Source organism: Saccopteryx bilineata, chromosome 6, assembly GCF_036850765.1.
Source record: "Saccopteryx bilineata isolate mSacBil1 chromosome 6, mSacBil1_pri_phased_curated, whole genome shotgun sequence".
NCBI classification, from domain to species: Eukaryota; Metazoa; Chordata; class Mammalia; order Chiroptera; family Emballonuridae; genus Saccopteryx; species Saccopteryx bilineata.
In genome coordinates this window covers 102,818,736-102,840,440 of record NC_089495.1, presented here as the reverse complement: position 1 = coordinate 102,840,440, position 21,705 = coordinate 102,818,736, and the positions used below count along the sequence as shown (strand labels likewise).

Below are 21,705 nucleotides of genomic sequence, written 5' to 3'. Positions count from 1 at the left end.
TTATTGTTATAATAACACACTTATGTGTTACTAATACAATTTAAAGATAGCTTATGGAAACAGGTTCATTAAAATACAAAAAAAGAATATGTATTTAACTGTTACTGTGGAAGGCTGTTAAACTCACTGATGTTTTAGGACCCCATACATATAATAATTGGATTCATTTATTTCTCCTATTTTAAAGAAAGTAAATCATTTGTTTAATAAATATGCACGATTGTATTATTTTGATTGGTATTATTTATTTACTCCCATAAATAACCTTGTACTCTAGTACCTAACCCTCTCCCCCCAATTCTATACTCTAGCTTTAAGATATATTTAGATTCTTACCAGGGCTTCTCAAACTTTAATGTATATCCAAATCATCTAGGGATCTTGTTAAAATGCAGGTTGTCATTCGTTAGTTGTGGAGTGGGGTCTAGTATTCTGCATGTTTAGAAAGCTCCCGTGGGATTTCTCTGTATGTTAGCAAGCTCCCCCGAGATGCCGCTGTCGCCGGTCTGCAGACCACACTTGGCACATGGCAATCTCATCTGTCCCAGCATCCCCGCCTCAGAAGTGGGGAGGTGCCTCCATGCCCTCCATATGTAGGGGACTGCTTGTTCCGGTCTAGTGGCTCATAGGGGCAGCTGGTGATTATGTAACCAGGAATGCAAGTGTAGGATCTAGATTACATGGAACAAGTGACACAGCCAAGGAGAGCAGATGAGCACTAGAGAGTAAGAGCGAGCATAAGTAAGCCAGTGCTGAGAAATACACAACTTTTCCCCCATTACTGTGGGGGACTGTTTATGAGTACAGTGACAAGCAGACTGTTGTATTTGTCCTGCCATCAGAAGCACAGGTGAGGCAGTAAGTACTAAGTTCTTTTGGGAATTTAAACGTTTAGAGAAAAAGACTGAATTGTTGGTGCTTCCATTTCAGGGCGTAGGGCGTGCTGTTGTGTGGTGACAAGCCTTCTGGTGAGCAGCCTGTCCCACCTGTGACCTCTTCTGGGGGTTATCATCAGGAGCCAACCACGGCAGCGCTTCTCAGGTCCTCCTTGCCAAGGTAAGGAGTCCAGTGTCGCTCTCAGTGTGCTGTGAGGCTGACTGCAGACTCCTGGTGGAACAGCACAGGGCGGGAGCCCTGACCAGGCTGCCTTCCAATGAGCACTAGCCCAGCAGTAGCAGAGATAGGACTTTCTGCTATCAGGGGAACCTAAGAAAAGCACTAGTTGCCCTGTTACTTCTACTTTTGATATTCTGCATTCCTAGGAGAGCTGATGCATGTTTTTTAAATTGTAAAACAAACAACACCCCCACATAACCTAATATTTACCTTCTCAACAACTTGTGTAAGTGTTCAGGATAGTATTATTAACTATAAACACACATCGTAGAACAGATCTCTGTATTCATCTCATAAACCTGAAACTCTGAATCCATGAGAACTCCTTGTTCCCCCTTCCCTTCAGCCCGTGACAACCACCATTCCATTGTCTGTTTCTTTGGGTTTGACAACTTTAGATACCTAATGTAGGTGGAATCACGTGGTGTTTGTCAATCCGTGACTGGCTTATATCACTTATCATCGTCTCCTCAAGGTCCATCCAGGCTGTAGCAGATGACAAGAATTTCTTTTTATGGCTAAATAATATTCTATTGTATATGCGTGTGCTACATTTTCCTTATTCCTCCACTGATGAACTTTTAGATCTACATTTTGACTATTATGGGCGCGTAGATATCACGTTGAGATCCTGATTTCAATTATTTGGGATTGACCTCCCAAAGCAGACTTGCTTGGCCATATGGTAGTAGTTCTATTTTTGAGAATCCTTCTTACTGTTTTCCTCAGTAGCTGCACCATTGTGCATCCCCACCAGCTGTGCACAAGGGTTCTAATTTATTCATGCCTCACACCCACTTGTTAGTTTCTGTTTTTATTTCCTTTTTAAATAACGACCATCCTAACAGATGTGAAGTTATATACTTCATTGTGGTTTTCCTTTACATTTCCTGATGATTAACAATTTTGAGTCTCTTTTCTTATATCTGTTGGCCATTTGTATGTCATCTTTGGAGAAATGTCTATTTAAGTTCATTGCCTATTTCTTAATCAAATTATTATCTCTGTTTTGTTGTTGTTTTAGTTTTTATTTATTTTTTTCTATTGAGCTGTAGGGATTTCTAATAGATTTTGGATATTTCTCCTTATTATATAATATCATTTGCATATATTTGGCCAATTCTGTAGGTTGCCTTGTCATTCTGTTGACTGTCTCATTTGCTGTGCAGGAACTTTTTAACGTGATGTAGTTCTATTTTTGCTTTTGTTGCCTATGCTTTTGTTATAGCCAAAACGTCATTGTCCAGACCAATGTTATGAAGTTTCCGCCTATGTTTTCTTCTATAACTTTTGTAGTATTACGTTTTATGGGTAAATTTGTAATGGATTTTGGGTTAATTTTTGTATATGGTATAAGATAGGGGTCTAATTTCATTCTTTTATCTGTGGGCCACCAGTATTTTAGCTTTTTATTTTTTTATTTTAATGGAATTTATAGGAGGGCACTAGTTAACATAATTATACAGGTTTCAGGTGCACAATTCAACAACACATCTCTGTACGTGACTTGGTTAAGTTTATTTCTAATTATTTTATTTTTCATGCTATTATAAATTGGATTGTTTTCTTAATTTATGTTTTTGGATTGTATGTTATTAGTGTATAGAAATACAACTGATTTTTGTTTGTTGATTTGGTATCCTACAACTTTGCTGAATTCATTTATTAGTTCTAATAGTTTTTTTTTATATGTAGAATCTTTGGGGTTTTCCACATATGAGATCATGTCAGATGTAAACACAGATACTTATTTATCTTTTCTTTTCTGGTTTAGATGCCTTTTATTTGTTCCCAATGCTCGGGCTAGTTCTTCCAATACTATGTTGAATAGAAATGGTATCCTAATGTTGTTCCTGATCTTAGTGGAAACTTTCCATTTTTTCACAATTGAGTAGGATCTATTATGATTTTCATGTGATTTTTATTTCTCATTTTATTAATCTGAAGTATCACATTGATGGATTTTCATATGTTGAATTATTCTTGCATCCCAGGGATAAATCCCATTTGGTTGTGGGATATAATTCTTTTAATGTGCTGCTGAATTTGGTTTTATAGTATTTTGTTGAAAATTTTTACATGTTTATTTATCAGAGATAATGAGTTATTTATTTTTTAATTTTTAAAGTTTATTTAGAAAATTAACTTTACCAGGGTAACACTGATTAATAAGAGTACCTAGGTTTCAGGTAAACATATCTATAGCATTTAAATTGTTATGTTGTATACCCATCACCCAAAGCTAAATCATTTTCTGTCCCCTTATATTTGTCCCTCTTTACACCCTTTCCCCCGCCCTCTTCCCCATACCCCTTTCTCCGGTAACCCCTTTCACTTTTGTCTATGTCCAGGAGTCTCAGTTTTATATCCCACCTATGTGTAAAATTGGCTTATAGTATTATGCTCTTGTAGTGTTTTTGCCTGGCTTTGTTATCAGGGTTATACTGGCCTCATACTTTCAATGAGTTTGAAAATATTCCGTCCTCATCAATTTTCTGGAAGAGTTTGAGAAGGATTGGCCTAGTTCTTATTTAAATTTTGATAGAATTCACCAATGAAGCCACCTGATCCTGTGCTTTAATGTGTCGGGATTTTTTTGGTTACTGATCAATCTCCTTATTCATTATAGATCTGTTCAGATTTACTATTTCTTCATGAATCAGTCTGGTTTGGTTGTATGTTTCTAGGAATTTATTTCTTCTAGGTTATCCAAATTGTTAGCATATGATTACTCATAGAAATCTCTCTCTCTTTTTCTTTTAATTTAATGAGAGGAGGGGAGGCAGAGACAGACTCCTGCATGCGCCCCAACTAGGTATCCACCCAGCAAACCCACTAGGGGGCGATGTTCTGCCCATCTGGGGCCCTTGCTTTTTTGCATCTGGAGCCATGTTTTAGCCCCTGAGGCAGAGACCACGGAGCCATCCTCGGTGCCCGAGGCCAACTCGCTCTAATTGAGCCTCATCTGCAGGAGGAAAGGAGAAGAGAGAGAGAGAGAAAGAGAGAGAGAGAGAGAGAGAGAGAGAGAGAAGTGAGAAGAGGAAGAGGGGAGAAGCAGATGAGTGTTTCTCCTGTGTGCCCTGACCAGGAATCAAACTCAGGGTATCCACACAGTGGAGGGATGCTCTACCACTGAGCCAACTGGCCAGGGCTGCTCATAGAAATCTCCTGTAATCCTATTTATTTCTGTGGCCTCGGTTGTAATATCTTTTTTCCATTTCTAATATTGTTTACGTGACTCTTGTCTTTTTATTTTAATCTAGCTAAAGGTTTGTCAGTTTTCCCTTTTCAAAAACAGACGCAGTAAAATTGATTTACCCATTTTTAAAATAACTTTGATGAAGTATAATTTGCATACCATGAAGTTCACCCATTTAAGGTATGTATTTCAGTAGTTTTTAACATATGTACAGAGTTGTGTAACCATTATTATAATCTAATTTTAGAACATTTTAATCACCAAAAAAAGAAACTTTGTACTTTTTTTTTTAATTTTTGTATTTTATTTTATTTATTCATTTTTAGAGAGGAGACAGAGAGAGACAGAGAGGGAGAGAGAGGAGAGAGAGACAGAGAGAGAGAGAAGGGGGGAGGAGCAGGAAGCATCAACTCCCATATGTGCCTCCCAGGCAAGCCCAGGGTTTCGAACTAGCGACCTCAGCATTTCCAGGTCGACGCTATATACACTGCGCCACCACAGGTCAGGAAACTTTGTACTTATTAACAGGCTGAACCATATTTAACTATATAAATATTACAGATTTCTGAGACTCTTATTTTACTGGAATTGATATGATGAACTCTGAGAACCAATTTTTTACTGTAAATATTAATTTTTGTATATGATTTAGCAAACAATAAAATCTATTAAGATAAATATTATCAACTATCAACATTAATTGATAATAAAATTCATTAAGGTATTTTATTATTAAATAGTGTAAATTTTTACTATCACAGAAATATTTTTTAAGAATAGTATTTATCATTCAGAAATATCTATTACAAAATGTAAGGTGTAATATTTTTTTGCAACTACAGATTGAGTAAGTGTTCTTGAGGATATTGAAGAGGTGAGTAAAAGGGTGAGAGATGATGGGAAAGGACATTTATTGTAATATATTTATGGGCAAACTACCAGGCTGGAGTGTGATGCATGGATCAAAATGCTACTGATTTATTTTGGGAAACATCATAAAAGTCTTGATGAGAAAAACACTGAGGATAATTTATGATAGTTAATTGGCCAGATTATTTTTTTTATATAACAAGTTCCTCTGAAAGCATTCATTTCAAATTTACTTTACATGGAATTCTTGGATAAAAACCTTCCAAAAGTCATTAAATCTGCTTTCTTTTTATCCTTTTTGGAAAGTAGCTATAATTCTATTTCTGAGCCTTTAGAAAAAAAAAATTGTCCTTTATAGCTGTGATAGGTTATTTCTATCCATTTAGAACTATTTGTCAGTGATAACAATTCCCTTCCAGATCTTTTTCAGTCATCGAGAAGAACTCTCTTTCTCAAATATGGCACTCCTTAACTAATGACTTACAAGAGTATGAGTGTAATTCATGCAGGACACATCTGTGTTTTTATTTTCAATATTTTCTGCTACTGTTAACCTGCTGGTCACTGTGAGATCTACTTTGTTTGCTCTTCCAGCTGTAATCCCCGCCGTTTTATTCAAAATGAGCCTGCCCAGGGCTGTTTCACAGGGGCCAGCTTCCAGAGTAGTTGAAATGGTTTTCCTTTGGCCGCCTTCCTAAAGTCACCCCTCCTCAACTCTCTCCATAAAACAGATTAGCAGGAATTTTTTAATAATGCAGTATTAACATTCACATGAAGGTGACTATTGACAGTGATTGATTGGATATGAATTACTGAAAAACAAAACCCTGCAGAATTGGTAAAAAGGAAAAGAAAGTGTCTACTCTGAATGTAATATCAGAATCTTGGAGAGCATTTAGGGCACCTGCTTATGAGCCCAGTGCATTAGCAGGCTGGAGAGCAATGTGACACTGCTGGAACACGCGGAGAAGAGCAAGTTCCCATGCCAGGGGCAAGCCCAGGCCTCTGGGCAAGGCTCCCTGCTGCTGAGAGGCTCACTTGTTTTGAAAACTGTACAAGTAATTATTGTTAAGTCACATTCTGTGGCTGCTAGCACTATGGTGCAAAGTAGCTTTACAAAAGAAGCATTGCTGGAATGCACTGAAAATAATGATTTAAAGTTGAACTGGCTCTCCCTCTAAATTACAGGCTGCCACATGTTTTCCCAAGTAGCTAACATCACTGACCGAAGGTATTTTAAATGTCAGAAATTTATTCAGTAGTTCACCCCTCATCTGCAGTTTTGCTTTCTGTGGTTTCAGTTACCTGTGGACAATTGTGGTGCAAAAATACTAAATGGAAAATTCCAGATATAAAAGATTTATGTTTTAAATTGCATGCTATTCTGAATAATGTTAAGAAAGCTCATGCTGTCCAGTTCAGTCCTGTCTGGGACATGAATCATCCCTTTAGATTATCCAAGCCGTATCTGCCTGCCTTTTAGTCACTTAAACAACCATATAAGTGGTCAGATCTACTGTCATAGTGTCACAGTGCTTGTTTTCAAGTAACCTTTAATTTACTTAATAACATCCCCAAATTGCAAAGAGTAGTGATGTTAGCAGTTCAGATATGCCAAAGAGAAGCTGGAAAGCATATGTATACATAGAAAAATTTATAGTATATATAAGGTTTACGTTTCAGGCATCCATTCTGGGTATTGAAATGTACCCCTGTGGGTAAGGGGGGATGTCTGTATTCTTAGTAAGGTTGGAGAGTCAGCCATACTGCGGAGTGTGTCATAGGTCTTGATCATCTAAGTTGACCTTTGAGACCACATGGATGGTGACTTGCTTTGTCTCGCTATAAATACATTTTAAAATGACTGATGTATTATGACATTCAGACAAGGCTGAACCAGATCTGTGACTGAGTCGTGTTTGCAAGTATTTCGATTCAAATCCTTGAGTGTATATTTAGCATTTAACATTTAAACATTGAGACTGAAGGGTTACTTGTGGAAGTATTATAATTCTTGGTGCCTAACAGTGGATCTGTGGACGCATGTGCATGTCTGGGTGGACAGAGCTTGACTAAAGGATGGCGGAGTCCCGGGCCCCACTGCATGCCAGTAGAATATTATTGGTGTAAATGGGAAAGGTGGCACCTGTTAACTCAGGTTTCAACATGTAACATTTAGGCAACTGGCAAGACAGTTCATTCCCACTCCCTCCCCCGGTGGGAATAAGGTTACAAGAATTGTTGCCATTGTTGAATTATCTCTACTGAATATTTTCACAAAAATAAAAATTGTTGGCATTGCTGAACCATTGCTGCTGAATATTTGCACAGTGTTACTACAAGCCTCGCCACCGTCCTAGTTTAGAATCACCTGAATTCGGTGATTCACAGTCAGTTGAAATTTTTGTACTCAGTATTTTAAATAGTTCTTTATATTGGAAATGAGTGATTATAAATTTACAAGTTGTTAGTGTGCTTTACAAGGATTTGCTTGGTTTGATAAATCATAAAAGGAAACTGAACTGAAAAAAGGGGCCAGGGAAAGTGGGGAATGTTTTGATAACATACAAACAAATGAACAAACAAAAGAACTTCGAAATTTATTTTGTAACATTGTAACTACATCAGTGTGAGTTACCTCTGCCCTCATGAGTGTGAGTAGCTAACACTGTCTGGTTATGACAGACCAAAAAATTGTGAAAAGAAAGAGGTTAAAACAAGTGAAAGTGATATGTTTATTCAGTGCATGAACTAACTCTGTTAACTAACCATAAAGAAATATATACTTTTCTTAATAGAAAATTAATGTTACCCAACTCTATTTAATAAATGTTGAGTAAATACTTTAAAAAAATACCGTTTTGATTGGGTACCAAACCTTTAGCTGTTTTGGAATACCCACATGATTCAAATTCAGTTTGGCAGAGTGTGTGTGTGTGTGTGTGTGTGTGTGTGTGTAAGAGAGAGAGACAGAGAGAAAGAGGCACGACTGAGCAAGGTACAGAAATGTACAGTTGAATCCACAGCATAAGAAAAGTATTGATAAGCATGTGATTAGATGGGCCCTAGTTTTAAAAAAGCTGGAATCCATTTATTATCTGCAAATGTTCGCAAAATCATTACATAAGTGCCCAGAGCACTTTGACTTTATAGTATCACATTGGAGAAATATCTGGACCCTGTCCTGATGGCCAGGGCAGATAGTTGATATCATGAGCTAAGAACAGGCACTTCACAATTCCCAGCGTTTGGGACTCTGCCACATAAATTTGAAATAGGTCAAAGTGAAACATTGGGATTTTCATATGCTTGTTATGAGAGGGTGTAAAAATTTAAACCTGAGAGAATAATAGGAAGTATTTTCTGATAAAACAGCTCTATTAGTAAAGATGTTTGGAACCAGAGACTAATTTATCTGGCTCTTGTATGGATGAGCAGGAGACAGAAACAATTCTTATAGAAATAAAGACCCTAAAAGTATAGTGGAGTAATGTGGGTTTTTTATTTTTATTTTTTGTAGTGATCAGTTTTAATGCTTATGTTATCTACTTTACATTAATTTTTACACCATAATAATGTAACAGTTATCACTAATAGTTATAATGCAATTATAGTATATGTGCTAGCTTTAATGAGAGCCTGCAGGGAGATTAAAATAAAAGGATTGCATGGCGTGGTTTATGTTAGAAATAAGAGAAGAACCTTTTTTTAAAGTTGCAAGTATAAAGTTATATGGAGAGAAATAATCAGATGCTACATGTGTCACGCTTTATTGTTGTTTTGCCTTTGAGATCTAAGCCCCGTGCTCCCACCTCTTCCATAGGCCCATCACCCTCGGAGGAGAGGCAGCAGCCTCAGAATGCGTACAGACTGCCTCTGGAAAGCTCAGATCGCATACCCGGGATGACATAGCTCAGAGCCAGAATTAGTCATTATAACCGAGATATAAACTATTCATAAAAATATAAATAAATAAGTGCCTATTTTATTAAGTTAGAACCACTGGGTTGAGAAAAACTTATGAAGATAATAAGGAAATTTTAAGCTACTACACTATTCTGTCACAAATGAGTGATTACAAACAGTGAGTATCTTATTCAGGATGAAAGAAAGAAAGGAAACTTGATTCACTGACATGTGCACAAAGTGATGGTGTGTGATTTGTTGGTTTGCCATTCGTCAAGAAGAGCCGTCTGCATCACCCTGGTCATGCAAAAGATGCAGAGAGGGGGACAGTGTCAGATCCAAGATCGGCCTGCTCTGTGACAGCACGCAGCTAGGCATTTCCCACGTACTGTAATGTGAGAAGTGTGATGAGCAGCTGAGTAGTGGGCAGAGATTAGAAAGGCAGGTGTGACCTGTGCGGAACCTCAGGTGAGGAAAGGGTGGTGGGTGCTGACCCTGCCTCCGAGGAGACAGGGTGCTCGGCAGGACGAGGCCCCACCTGTGCCTCCATCATAACTAAAGGCAGTTTTGTGCTCATTCAGAGCACAGTTGTCACACAAGTGGTCGATAGTTCATAGGTGGGATGGGAAGAACAGGAAAAGGCCAGAAAGGGCTATTTATATCTGTCTCTCTTTTCATCTGTCTGTCCATCCATCTATCTGTTCATCTATCCAGTTCAAGGAGGCAAGAGGAAAGTTCTGATTAACTCCTGGGATCAGCAGCTCTTAGCTCCTGTATCACACTCATTTATAACTACAGCTATGCCTGCTGTTGTGTCCTGGACTCATGTGCATATGATGACCCTGAAATCACCAAGGAATAGTTGTATCACATTCACTGAATTCTTTTTAAGAAGGTAGACTCAAGTAAAATACAGTTTAGAAAGATTCCCATCTCTCCATTAGATTGATGATTTCTTCAGGGGAGGAATCATCTCTTATTCGTCTTTATGTCCTTTGATGTCTAGCACAATGTTCTCTACCTAGGTGAAATATTTGTGACGGTGAACAGAATGGAAATCATGGAAGTGTGAGGGGAGGAAATCATGTTCTTTAGAGTCCAGTATTGCTGTTATCAGTAGACTCAACCAGAAATCATCCATCACCCTACCCATACTCCTACCATTCTCAACCTTCATACTCTTGTTTCTCTTCATATCGTATAAATCTTTCGCCTTTTTTTCAACCTTCATAATAAGATGATGTTTTTATGAGTTGAATTAAGGATTCAATTACTGAAGTGTCTTTAGTAATGAAGACGATAAGTTTCTAAGAGAGTTAGGAGGAGCATCTAACAGAGGGAGGTATTATCAGGTGGAGTCCCATGAAGGAGTTATTTTCTACCCTTCTGCATCACGTGGGCCAGGCGAGGCTCCCTCCCTCCTGCTTTTCTGGGCTGATCCTCATCTCAGGGGTTTGGGTGCTGCTCATCCTCAGCCTCCTGGAATACCCTAACTTTAAGGCGAGACTTGCCAGGTTAAACTCAGGGATGAGGACTGTAGAGACATTCCACAAAATATCTTCACCTGAGGCTTGGCCAGGACATCTTTGTATCTACCCAGGCTTAACACACATCTCTGAAGAGACCAAATCTTCTTCCAAGAGAATTAGCATCATGTGGTAGAAAGAACAGTAGGTTCTTGAGTCTGTGATCTGTGATTTCAGTGACCGTATTTATCCTGACTGGTGAGTTTTAACCTTGAGCTTCGGTTTTCATTATTATCAGTATTATAATATCTACCCTAAAGAATTATTGGGTAGATTATATGAAATAAGTTTTTGATGTGTTGGGGGGTTGGAAGCACTCTGCACACATTAGGCCAGGGTTCTCCCTGTGGCCAGACCAGATTTTATTAGCTTTGTGCTGAGGATGTGTTATCTTACTACCGCTGATGATGGTTGAAAATAAGGAAAATTATAAGGAGTTCTTTGCTAATAAGCTATGCAGTTATAAATGAGTTATTTAAGGTCTGTTGGTAACTCCAATGCAAAGAAAATTAGAAAATGTTGTTTATGAGGAATGAACCTCTTTGCACAGTAAATGCAAACTATATACTCTTGGCCCAATTAGTCCAATGCTTTGACTCCAGTGTTTTCCACAGACTCTTTCACCTTCCCAACACAGTCATGACTGTCTCCACAGTAGTCAGCAAGATCACGAAAACTCGAGCATTTTTGCTTAAATCTGATTAAGGCCATATTAACACTTTTAAGTGGATCAGCTTTTAATCCTCTCTCTGATAGATACATTTTATCTACCATGGAGCTCTCTGTAGTGTAAGAATAGCATTTACCTCTACAGGTCCTTGTCGACTTGGTGTTTCCTTCAGAACTCTTGTTAAACTGCTCCTTGAATCCTAACAATGTGGTTTCACAGTCTAAATAGTATATTTTAAAGGAGCTCACTATTTTTCCTGCATGTTTATACATAGCACACCTTATCACCTGTAGTTTAATATTTGTTTTAACAAGAACAGTAACAATGAAATTCAGCTGTGCCATGCTTTTTGGAATTTATGACCTCCCTTTTTTTCAGTTGGAGGTATCTGCAGGGACTGAGGTTCAGTGGAAATCCCTGTCTTCTGCTCATGACCCATGCGATTGGAGGAGAACCCCCTTTATGAACAGATAAAGTAGTCTTGGGAAAGGGCTAGGCTTTCTAAATTGTAGAATCTGCTTATAGAAGCTCTGAACGCAGAGCTTTGGAGTTTTGGTGCTCTTTCAGTCTGAGTACTGTAAGAGGTACAGTAAAATATTAACTCAATGAGTAAAGATATTTAGTTCTTACAATGTTCCAAGCTCCGTGTAGGAAAAGCATTGAGCAAAACGACAAAAACTCTGCCTTCATGAAGCATATTTTCGTGGTGGGGAGAGCGCGATGTGTTTTTGGGAGAGAGCGCTATGCTAGTAATTTGGCTCTCAACTGGAAAAAGGCCTAAGTTTGTTGACCCTGCTGATCTCAAGCTGCCGCATGATCACACTGAGTGGGAGTTGGGGAGAGAGGGGCATAATCAATTGTCTGGGGTGAGGAGAGCTAGGAGAGACAGCCAGTAAACAAAATAAATACGTAGAGTACGCAACATGTCAGGTGGTGCTGTTCGCTTGCAGGACGAGGCAGGGGGGACTCTCGGAGGAGGGTTGCAGTCATGACTCTGGTGATCCGGGAAGGCCTTGCTGAAGTGGTAACATCTGGGTGAAAACCAGAGGAAGCGAGGGAGAGAGCATGCAGAGATCTGGGGAGCAGTTCCCAGGGGAAGGAGCAGCAAGTACACAGCTGTGAAGTGAGAAGGTGCAGGCCTGGCTGAGGGGAAGCAGTGAGGCCAACGTGGGCGGAGAAGAGTGAGCAAGGACAGTGAGAGGGGGGATAAGTGGGACGGACCGTGTTGTAGGGAGCCCGGTAGGCCCGTTGGAGGACTCGGCTCTTTCTCTGAGTGAGATGGGAAACTTTGTAAGGTCTTGAGAAGAAGAGTGACATGGTCTGACAACATTTTAACAAAACCAACGTGGCTTCTCTAATGAGAATAGACAAAAATGGAGAAAGGACGAGCAACAGGGAGATTAGTTGGAGCTGATAGCATAGTCCAGGGGAGACACGGTTGTGATCTGGACCACAGTGGTTAGTTCTGGTTATGTTCTAGATTTATTTTGTGCTAGAGCAATGTGATTTGCTGACAGATTGGATGGATAGTACATGACAGGAAGAGGGGAAATGACACAGGCTTTGGTGAGGAAGTCAGTTAGACCTGAGGTTTGTGTTTCTGTTTTGAGGTTAGACTTAGATTCTGTTTCCGCTTCCGTCTCTCATGAGCTGTTTGCTTCCATTTGGGCTGACTGTAGTCTTGCCCTTAGACAATACAGTCCATGAAGACAGGGACACTCTTTAATGCTTTATATCATTATGTTTCTGGTGGCCAGCACATGATAGGTGAATGTTGTTGGACTTTTCTCCATAGTTTAGTTTCTGTAACTGTGAGATGTAAATAATACCAACATTTGAAGACTAAATGGAAAATTCTGGGTCCAAAGTGCATTGCACATTTGATGAACAGAGAAAATTAATATATGAGAGCTGAAATTATTACTATTCATACTTTATGTCATTTAATATGTTCAAGTGGGAGGGACCATCTTGTGAACATCCAGAAGGGAGGCTTCTTCACAGGAAAAAACGTGACTAATTTTCAGTTTTCGTTGAGACTATTTCATTAAGAACCATCTCTTAAGTAACTAAAAAATGAAGTCCATGTTTTAAAGCCATAAAACCCAAACTCCTTTAATTACTTTACTGCAAGTCAAAAGGATTTGTATTATAGCAGTGGTCCCCAACCTTTTTTGGGCCATGGACCAGTTTAATGTCAGAAAATATGTATATTTTCATGGAACACCTTTAGGGTGGGATGGATAAATGTATTACATGACCGAGACAAGTGTCAAGAGTGAGTCTTAGATGGATGTAACAGAGGGAATCTGGTCATTTTTTAAAAATAAAACATCGTTCAGACTTAAATATAAAGAAAACGGAAATAATGTAAGTTATTTATTCTTTCTCTGCGGACTGGTACCAAATGGCCCACAGACTGGTACCGGTCCGCAGCCCAGGAGTTGGGACCACTGTATTATAGGACAAAACTAGGACAGAAGCTAGAGAAACATCCCCTAGGAACTCACTTTCTACACATAAATATTACTTACCATGATGATTGGTTATTTTAAATGGTACCTACTCAGCTTTTGGAATAAAAATGGAAGAACTATAGTGGTGTTGAAAGTAGACGAGCAAAGACCAAACTGTTTGAGAGACAGTATGCTTGAGTTGTCCTTGTAGCCCGAAGCTACCAAATACATCCTCCCACCTACCCCCACCCAGATGTCTAATATCTATAATAACATGCCCTTAATGGTGACAGAGCCAGATGTGAATATATAATGTCATTTATTTTTTGTCTTTAACAATGTAGAAAGTATTTTTAAAGCCCAGAAGTTGAATTTAGGTTGGTGTGAACAAGTGAGAATTTGGTAGAACATCTGTATTTCTGAAGATTGTATTTTTAAGCTGTCTATGAATACTCACTTGCCTTCCCATATAAGCTTATTAATTCCACACATTCTGAAGAATTCATCGGACCAATTAATAATAGCATGTCTGATAATTGGGACCACAGAATTTAAATCTGTCTGTAGGAATCTTTTATCTTCTTGTATTATGGCCTAAGTACCGAATCAGGCTAATGACTGGTAAAGAACAGACACTAATTTTCAAGTAGCTCCTAAAGCCGACTGTTTTAAGAGAAGACCTTTGCTGTGATTATAGCTCTTTGGTAAGTGAAATTGTATATGTATATTATATAAGTGCATTTGATTTTCACAAGTGTTTTATTTTTATTTCATAAATGAAAGCTAATGTTACCTAATATTTTCCCGTGAAAATACCTCTGATGAAGGTAAAAGTATACCCTCCCCTCACCATTGACTCCATGACCCTAGGAAAGAGTGTTAACTGAGGGCCATAATGCATGTTAAAAGAGCAATTAATTCTTCTTGAGAAAGAAAAGTTTTATTGTTTACTTAATCTACATGAAGAACAATGAACATAAAAGTCTAATGCATAAAAGAAGTGTAATATTTATATAGTTGTATTTATATTTTTTCTGGTGACTGCAAGGTGACAGAAAATGAAGGAGTACAAGGTTTTATTTTATTCAAGATCAGAGTCAGATGAAGAGAGAGAAGAGCATAGGAAAAACCTATGAAGAAAAAAATGTGACTTCCCTGACCTGTGGTGGTGCAGTGGATAAAGCGTCAACCTGGAAACACTGAGGCCGCCGGTTCGAAACCCTGGGCTTGCCTGGTCAAGGCACATATGGGAGTTGATGCTTCCAGCTCCTCCCCCCTTCTCTCTCTCTCTTTCTCTCTCCTCTCTCTATAATGAATAAATAAAATCTTTAAAAAAAGTGTGACTGATTCCCTCTACCTAGCATCACTTCACAAAACTCTTCTTCCTAGACCTTTACCTCATTTGTTTCTGGTTTCCCTTTTCCAAAGGCCACACAAAATCCAGTAAACCCCCTTCTGACCTCCACATGCTCCTCTCCTGTTTCTGAGCACCATTTCTTGCTCTCACTGTGAGTCTCGCCCAGAGAGGCGGGAGTCTCTGAGCCACCTGAGTTCCACGCCAGTGCCTGCTTGTTCTCCGTCCACCTTTCCAATAAGGCGCCTGAGCCCCTCGCCTCTGACCACATTTCCAGCGTCTGCAGGTTCTTCTGAGACAATGGTCTCAAAGGGAAGTGCCTCGAAGATAAGTCATTTTACCTCTCTTTTGGGTCTGTGCAGAGTTTAGCCTGATGATCTGTTAAAGCAGAAGTTGTCCTGTGAGGGCAGTGCAGTTCAGTAGACGTGTCTGCCACGCCAGAAATGCTTTATGTCTGTGCTATCCAGTATGGTAGCCAGTAGCCATACATGGGGCTGCTTATATATGAAATCATTAAAATGAAACAAAATTAAACATTCAGTTTCTTCATCACACCACCCACATGTCAAGTGTTTAGTAGTTACGCGTGGCTAGTGGCTACAGAATTGGTCAGTGCAGCTTTAGAGGAATCTCATTTGTGGGAGGAATGGGCCAATCCTGGTGTCTACCATGCTCAGACATGGGCTGAGAGAAAGCCCAGGGAAGCATGGTTCGGAGGAAGGCCAGGGTGGGTGCAAAGGTCCAGCACCTGTTCGTCAGCTGTGATCCTGCAGCAGGTTCTCTTGGCCACCACATACCATCTCCCATTAAAGAGTGTTGGACACTCCAGTACAAGACTTGGAGAGTTAGGCCTGGGTTTTTTTTGTTTTTGTTTTGCTTTCTTTCTGTGGCAGAGACGGAGAGGCAGAGAGAGGGACAGACAGACAGGAAGGGAAAGAGGTGAGAAACATCAATTCTTTGTTGCAGCTCCTTAGTTATTCATTGATTGATTTCTCTTATGTGCCTTGGCTGAGGGGCTACAGCAGCCTGACTGACCCCTTGCTCGAGCCAGAGACCTTGGGCTCAAGGTGGTGGGCCTTGCTCTAACCAGATGAGCCTGCGCTCAAGCTAGCGACCTCAGGGTCTCGAACCTGGGTCCTCCACATCCTGGTCCAATGCTCTATCCACTGTGCTACCGCCTGGTCAAGTTAGGCCCGGGTTTGATTATTGCCTTTGACAGTTAGCTGTGGGACCATGGGCAGTTATGTAAATTCTCTCACCCTTTGTTTCTTTATTTGTAAAATGGAGATAATAATACTTACTTCCCAGGGTTGTCGTGAAATTCGGTGGGAATAATTGGAAGGCAGTACCGTGCCTGGCATATCCTAACCACCTACTTTATAGTAGGAAGATTAGATACTGTGGGCCCTATATCAGCCTCAGCCGCCTCTTCTAACAACTTCAACAAAACACTAATTAGCCTTTTGTACTGAAGTACTAAATAAACAAAAGGATAATTTAGGAGTAGTTGCTACGTTGCCTATACTTTCCAAACGCATTGTTTTATACAAATAGAACTCTCCCTATTTAAGATGCTGTTTTGAGGTGTGTGGGGGGGTGAATGTACCCACACTGGGATGCCTGGCATGCAGGCACAGTCTGGCTAACAGTGCCCGTGGAAAGAAGTATTTGACCCCCGTTTATAAACCCAAGCCAGCTGCTGTTTTCATCACTGCGATTCACAGTTGTTGACAATTGAAATCCCGGAGCAAAGTTGGTACCCCATTTAGGGACTGCTTTCCAGTTTGCCAAGGGGGGAGACAGAGCTGAAGGAACAGATTATCTGTACATCTTGAGAGGATTTCTTCTGCCCTCTCTCCTTGCAGTTCCACGCGCTGTCGCCCAGCCAAGCACAAACTGCTGGTGCGCACAAAGCTTTGTTGGATAGAATCTGGGGTCACGTCTACTGGCTGACCTTGTAGAGATACCATGAGACTTTGAGGCTAAGACTGGTGCAGACCCCCGAAAAGATGCAACCTGCTGAACTTCCAGTGTCACCGTGCCACTCTGCTCCATCGCTCAACCTCTGTGCAAAACAGAGCATATATTTGAAAATAGAAATTCAGGAAATTCAGGTGTTCAGAAAACCAGTATTTACAGAGCATCCTCCTATGGATTGAGTTTTAAATTGTCCAAACCTTCCCCTGATAGAAGGCTAATGGATTGTTTCCAGTGGGGTGCTTGTGTGTGCCGGGGGGGAGGGGCAGTAGCCACAGCAGAGTCACAGATCTGGATGGGTCCGCAAGGGTGGGGCTGCCTCCCACCCTCTCTGACTCTTGCCAAGGGAGGGGCCCTCTCTGTAGCTTCTCCTGTTTCCTTCACCTCCCAGGTGAGCTTTAAGGGCTTTTTTGTGTGTGTTTTGTTTTAAAGGTTTCACTGCAGAGCGGATAACCAAGAGAACAGAGGAGGAGGTTCATAGCTTCCCCCAGGTCCTGGGAGGGGCTCCAACAGTGGTCTCCGACCCGCGCTCTCTTCACTCACCGCACCTCTGAACAGTTTTATCTCTGATCTCATTAGTAGGCAAAGCTATAGCGTTTCTTCATGTCGTCCTTCTCTCTGGAGATAGACCTGAAGATGCATTTTGGGTAAAATAGTAGAATCCCTTTGCTGCCAGCAAAACAGTTAGTACACAAAAATCCACAGGGAAGTAAACAGGTGGGGAACTCACTCCAGGAAGCAGTCTTTATTAGGCCCCAGACTGGTGTTCCCCTCTAGAATAATTTTTAGCAAAAATGTTCATCCCATTACACTAGCAGTTCTTGAAAGTAGTTGGCATTTATTCTGTTAATATGTGAGGCACTAGCCAAACATTGTTATTAAATGACTGTTATAATAGTTACTGATATTTTTGAGAAATTCAGTGATATAGAATAGTTAGTAGAACTTCTAAAAATATCTGAAATTTTTTTGGATGGGTACCTAGCAAAGGAATAATTATTAGCAACTTCTGCTTGAAATTGATTTTTCAGACTGCTGAAGAATTATTGACTTTATGAAATCCAAATTTGACTTTAGGGGAGTTTGTGATAACCATTAGTGTTTTTAGAACCTTTTCTCTGCAGGGAAGGAGAGCAGTCTGGCAAATATCAATGCACCTTAAGTTGGCCTCCTTGAATTATATAGGCTGTCTTTAGCAAAAATCTAACTCATCTATCCCTTCCCCAACCCTTCCTTCCTTTCTTACTTCCCTTTTTTCTTCCTTCTTCCCTCTCTTCCTCCTTTCCTCCCTTCCTCCCTTCCTTAGCATATTTTAAGATTGCATTTCAATGTAGAAAAATCTATACCAATAAGTTTTGCATACTGATGTAAAAACAAAAATTCAACCATATTAATTTTGAATCATTAATTAAAATCACATACTAATAGATATTGATGTTCTGTTATTATAGGAGTAAATAAATCAAATGGCCTAATTCTTAAGGTTTATTTCCTAGAATTTTATTTTTCATTCTGTGTGTGTTTTTATTAAAACAGTGATACTATTTTAAATCCTCTATGAATAAAACCACATGAATATTCCCATAAGTTTCTTAATCACACATTTTTACCAGTCCTAGATGCTCAAGATTCTGAATTATTGCATGCATACTAAGTTATATTTTTAAGAACTAAATGTTTGGGGAAACAATGATAAGCTAGTATACAGTAACAAATCAAATCCAGAACCTACCTACCTATCTTCCTTCCTTCCTTCCTTCCTTCCTTCCTTCCTTCCTTCCTTCCTTCCTTCCCTTCCCTTCCCTTCCCTTCCCTTCCCTTCCCTTCCCTTCCCTTCCCTCCCCTCCCTTCCCTTCCCTCTCCTCCCCTCCCCTCCCCTCCCCTCCCTCCCTCCCTTCCTCCTCCCTCTCCCCCTCCCTCCCTCCCCCTCCCCCTCCCTCCCTCCCCCTTCCCCTCCCTTCCTTCCTTCCTTCCTTCCTTCCTTCCTTCCTTCCTTCCTTCCTTCCTTCCTTCCCTTTCTTTTTATTGGATTTATTGGGATAACACTGGTTAACAAAATTATACACAGTTGTACAACACGTCATCTGTACACCATCTTGTGTGTTCACTCACCCAAGTCAAGTCCCTGTCCATGACCATTTATCCCCCATACCCTCCTCCACCTTCCGCCACACCAGGAAGTAGTTCCCCTGGTAGGCACAAACTTTTGTCCATGCCCATGAGTTTTTTCTCTTTTTTTCCTCTTTCACTCAAGCCCTTCACCCTTTAATCCCCTTCCTGACAGCTGTCAGTCTGCTCTCTATCTATGAGTCAGTCTCTATTTTGCTTGTTAGTTCATTTTGTTCATTAGATTTCACATATAAGTAAAATCATATGGTACTTTTTTCCTCTGACTGGCTTGTCTCACTTAGCAGAATGCTCTCCAGGTCCATTCATGCTGCCACAAAGGGTCAGATTTCCTTCTTTTTTATGGTAGAGTGGTAAATGTAGCATGGCTTTTGTAATCACTCACCTACTGATGGACACAGGCTATTCCAAATCTTGGCTATGTAAATAACGCTGCAATGAGCATAGGGGAGCATATATTCTTTCAAATTAGAGTTTGGGTTTCTTTGAATAAATTCCCAGAAGTGGAATTGCTTGGTCATAAGGTAGTTCCACTGTTAATTTTTTGAGGTGACTGCATACTGTTTTTCTTAGCATCTGCAACAATCTGTATTCCCACCAGCAGTGCACTAGGGATGCAGGTTCCTTTTTCCCCACGTCCTTGCCAATACTTGTCTGTTGATTTATTGATGATAGCCATTCTGACAGGTGTGAGATGATATCTCATTGTGTTTTTTTGTGTGTGTATTTTTAAGTGAGAGGAGAGGAGATAGAGAGACGACTCCCACATGCGCCCTGACCGGGATCCACCTGGCAACTCCCATCTGCGGCTGATGCTCAGACCAGCTGAGCCATCCTCAGCACCTGGGGCCAATGCTTGAACCAACTGAGCCACTGGCTGCAGGTGGGGAAGAGAGAGAGAAGGGGGAGAGGTAGAGGGAGAGAGGCAGATGATTGCTTCTCATGTGTGCCCTGACTAGGGATCAAACCCGGGAGGTCTGCATGCTGGACCCACACTCTACTGACTGAGCAAACCAGCCCATGTGTCTACTGGCTGTCTGTATGTCCTTTTTGGAGAAGTGTCTGTTTGTGTCCTTTGCCCATTTTTTAATTGGATTGTGTGTGCACGCACACATGCGTGTGTGTGTGTGTGTGAGTTTTAGAAGTGCTTTATAAATTTTGGATATTAACCCCTTATCAGATGTATCAGCGAGTCTGTTCTCCCATTCAGTGGGTTGTCCTTTCCTTTTGCTGATGGTTTCCTTTCCTGTGCAAAAACTCTTTTAGATTGATGTAGTCCCATTTATTTATTTTTTCTTTTGTTTCCCTTGCCCAAGGAGATATATTAGAAAAAAATATTGCCCCAAGAAATGTCAGAGAATTTACTGTCTATATTTTCTTCTAGGGCTTTTATGGTTTCAAGTCTAACATATAAGTCTTTAATCCCTTTTGAGTTTGTTGTTGTGTATGGTGTAAGAAGGTGGTTTTAAAATTTTGCCTTGAGGTTGGGTTGGAATTAAAGGCTTAGAGTGAACAAGACCCTGCATCCACACATCTGCATTAACAGAGTAGCCTTGGTATTTGTAGTTATTTATTGAGATTCTGAGTAGAATTTCTACTGTAACACCAAATGTTGAAACTGGTGCAGTCTCATGCGCTGATAAGGAAACTGCAGCTCAGACGTCTCATCTGGAAGGTTTGGGAAATAGGGCTCTATTAAGACTCAGCTTCAGGTTTCAACCCCACTTTTTCTACCCCAGAATGCTAGGCAGATTGAACTGTCTGCATCACAGCTTTGGGTTTTGATCGTATTCTTTGTTGTTACTTTGGGAAGAGTAGCATGGCTTGCTCAGCCACACTCACAGCAGACGAAAGAAGACATTAAGCATTAGTACGATTACTGCTTGACATTGTTAAATAAAACAAATGAAGATCTAGAGGGTAATGTGACTTTTTAATTTAATAGCAAGTTAGCTAAGACTGTGATCCAGATTTTTCCTCTCCAAATCCAGTCATTTTATATCTTGCTTTAACGACATAATATTAAATCTGTAAAGTATCTCAAAAAATTTTAAGTATGTATGCTTCAGTGTTCTCAGGTCAATATGAGAAGGTAAAATGAACTGATTTACTAAAATAATAGAAACAAACTTACTATGGATTGAGATGCTTTTCTTCAAGAGCCAATTAGAAATGAACATTCTGTTTATCTTGTCCCATTTTACTTCAGAACATTATCTGGGCTGGTGTTTTTACTGCTTTATCAGCAAGGCAGATGAACTTAAAAAGCATCCTCTGCTCTCAACTGTGTCATTCTCATTGTGGACTTAAAAGGAAAAATACACAAACGTTAGTGGAATCAGAGGATAATTCCCAGACTGTTTCCACGTGGTCTGTCTAAATCATTATCTCTGGTGTTTATGGTTTATATAATGAAATTGCATCAACTTATAGTTAAATAATTAAGTGTATTTATTTTTACTTTGAATCAAATGGTTACCCACATTAATATATAACATATGTTT

At 39.9% G+C, this 21,705-nt stretch overlaps 1 protein-coding gene across 5 annotated transcripts in view; it reads left to right on the top strand.

The window, feature by feature from the left end:
- The window catches only part of ENOX1 (ecto-NOX disulfide-thiol exchanger 1), a 596,201-nt gene that overhangs the window by 171,370 nt on the left and 403,126 nt on the right, over nt 1-21,705 (top strand). For all 5 annotated transcript variants that reach the window (XM_066236813.1, XM_066236817.1, XM_066236816.1 and 2 more), the window contains one exon: nt 931-1,056. The gene's annotated coding sequence lies outside the window, so the exon portion shown is untranslated. The remainder of the gene's footprint in view (nt 1-930; nt 1,057-21,705) is intronic.